Source organism: Ascidiella aspersa, chromosome 5 (assembly GCF_963924565.1).
Source record: "Ascidiella aspersa chromosome 5, kaAscAspe10.2, whole genome shotgun sequence".
NCBI lineage: Eukaryota > Metazoa > Chordata > Ascidiacea > Phlebobranchia > Ascidiidae > Ascidiella > Ascidiella aspersa.
In genome coordinates, this window is record NC_139451.1 from 8,511,311 (window position 1) to 8,513,810 (window position 2,500).

Genomic DNA, 2,500 nt, shown 5'->3' on the forward strand with positions numbered 1-2,500 from the left:
CGGGAGGCGTGCTTTTATCAGACCAAAAACCGACCGGGCTTCGGCCCGCAACCTTTGGTGACTCTGGATAACTTTGCGGATCGCACGGTCTCGCACCGGCGACGGATCATTCAAGTGTCTGCCCTATCAACTTTCGTCGGTACGGTACTGGCCTACCGAGGTTCTTACGGGTAACGGAGAATCAGGGTTCGATTCCGGAGAGGGAGCCTGAGAAACGGCTACCACATCCAAGGAAGGCAGCAGGCGCGCAAATTACCCATTCCCGACGCGGGGAGGTAGTGACGAAAAATAACAATACAGGACTCTAAACGAGGCCCTGTAATTGGAATGAGTACACTTTAAAACCTTTAACGAGTATCCATTGGAGGGCAAGTCTGGTGCCAGCAGCCGCGGTAATTCCAGCTCCAAAAGTGTATATTTAAGTTGTTGCGGTTAAAAAGCTCGTAGTTGGATTTTGGGCGCAGGCGGCCGGTCCGTCGCAAGGCGTGTACTGGCCGTCCTGGCCTCACCTCCGGTTCTCCGCCGGTGCCCTTGACTGAGTGTCGGCGGCGGCCGGAACGTTTACTTTGAAAAAATTAGAGTGTTCAAAGCAGGCGATTCGCCTGAATAATGGTGCATGGAATAATGGAATAGGACCTCGGTTCTATTTTGTTGGTTTTCGGAGCGCGAGGTAATGATTAAGAGGGACAGACGGGGGCATTCGTACTGTGCCGTTAGAGGTGAAATTCTTGGATCGGCGCAAGACGAACGACTGCGAAAGCATTTGCCAAGAATGTTTTCTTTAATCAAGAGCGAAAGTCAGAGGTTCGAAGACGATCAGATACCGTCCTAGTTCTGACTATAAACGATGCCAACTAGCGATCGGGGGGCGTTAGTTTTACGACCTCTCCGGCAGCTTGCGGGAAACCAAAGTCTTTGGGTTCCGGGGGAAGTATGGTTGCAAAGCTGAAACTTAAAGGAATTGACGGAAGGGCACCACCAGGAGTGGAGCCTGCGGCTTAATTTGACTCAACACGGGAAATCTCACCCGGCCCGGACACAGTGAGGATTGACAGATTGAGAGCTCTTTCTTGATTCTGTGGGTGGTGGTGCATGGCCGTTCTTAGTTGGTGGAGCGATTTGTCTGGTTAATTCCGATAACGAACGAGACTCTGGCTTGCTAACTAGTTACGCGACCCAATCGGTCGGCGTCTAACTTCTTAGAGGGACTAGTGGCGTTTAGCCACACGAGATTGAGCAATAACAGGTCTGTGATGCCCTTAGATGTTCGGGGCCGCACGCGCGCTACACTGACCGGATCAGCATGTGCTCGCCTTGGCCGACAGGTCTGGGTAACCCGCTGAACCCCGGTCGTGCTAGGGATAGGGAATTGCAATTATTTCCCTTGAACGAGGAATTCCCAGTAAGCGCGAGTCATTAGCTCGCGTTGATTACGTCCCTGCCCTTTGTACACACCGCCCGTCGCTACTACCGATTGAATGGTTTAGTGAGGTCCTCCGATTGGACCTGGCGCGGCCGGCAACGGTCGCCTCGGGTCAATCCCGGGGCCGCGCCCGCCTCAGGGTCGCGTTGCAAACGTTCCGCGCGGGGATTTCTCCGCGCGGCTGCTGCGGCGTCGGACGCGCGAGCGCCCGTCCCGCTCAAGACAGCACGGCACGATGCGCGACGATCGCGACCAGAATCCCGCGCGGCGGCGGCGAGTCGACCTCGAAGAGGCCAACGGCTGGCGGCTCAAGGGCGGGAATCGAGGTGCGCGGCGGCGCGCGGCGCCGACGGCGAGCGCGGAACGGGAAGAATAGTCCCGGTCCTTACTTTCGGCCTGAGGTCGGACGAGGCTACCCGCTGAATTTAAGCATATTACTAAGCGGAGGAAAAGAAACTAACGAGGATTCCCTCAGTAACGGCGAGTGAAGCGGGATGTGCCCATCGCCGAATCCGCGCGCTTTTGGAGTGCGCGGAATTGTGGCGTACGGAATTCGTCACGGCGCGCTTCGCCGGTCGCCCGCGTCCTTCTGATCGAGGCCTTTTCCCAGAGCGGGTGTCAGGCCCATGGCGGCGACAGGCGGGCGCGCTACGGCGTCTTCCCAGAGTCGGGTTGTTTGGGAATGCAGCCCAAAGCGGGTGGTAAACTCCATCTAAGGCTAAATACGGTCACGAGACCGATAGCGAACAAGTACCGTGAGGGAAAGTTGAAAAGCACTTTGAAGAGAGAGTTAAAGAGTACGTGAAACCGTCGAGAGGCAAACGGGAGGGCCTGTCGGGTCGCCCGGTCGCTTTCAGCCGGCCCCCTGTCGGCGACGTTGTCGTGCGGACCCTCACGGGCCGCCGGCGGCGCCGCCCGATCGGGGACCAGCGCACTAGCGCCGGGCGAAGGCCGCGACCGTCTGGACGGCGGCGAGAAGGCCGCGCGCAAGGTAACCCGGCCTCGGTCGGGTACTATAGGCGCGCGTGTCCGTCGGCCCGCCGTTCGGGCGAGGAGAGATCGCCGCGTCTGCCCTTC

General features: G+C 58.1%; 1 non-coding gene and 1 pseudogene across 1 annotated transcript in view; both read left to right on the forward strand.

Moving 5' to 3' along the window:
- LOC146142396 (small subunit ribosomal RNA) overlaps positions 1–1,597 on the forward strand; it is a 1,786-nt gene extending 189 nt beyond the window's left edge. Inside the window, exon 1 of the ribosomal RNA XR_014500954.1 lies at positions 1–1,597. This exon is cut by the window's left edge and continues 189 nt beyond it. This is a non-coding gene — a ribosomal RNA (small subunit ribosomal RNA).
- A 218-nt stretch (positions 1,598–1,815) lies between these two features.
- LOC146142397 (large subunit ribosomal RNA) overlaps positions 1,816–2,500 on the forward strand; it is a 3,679-nt pseudogene continuing 2,994 nt past the window's right edge.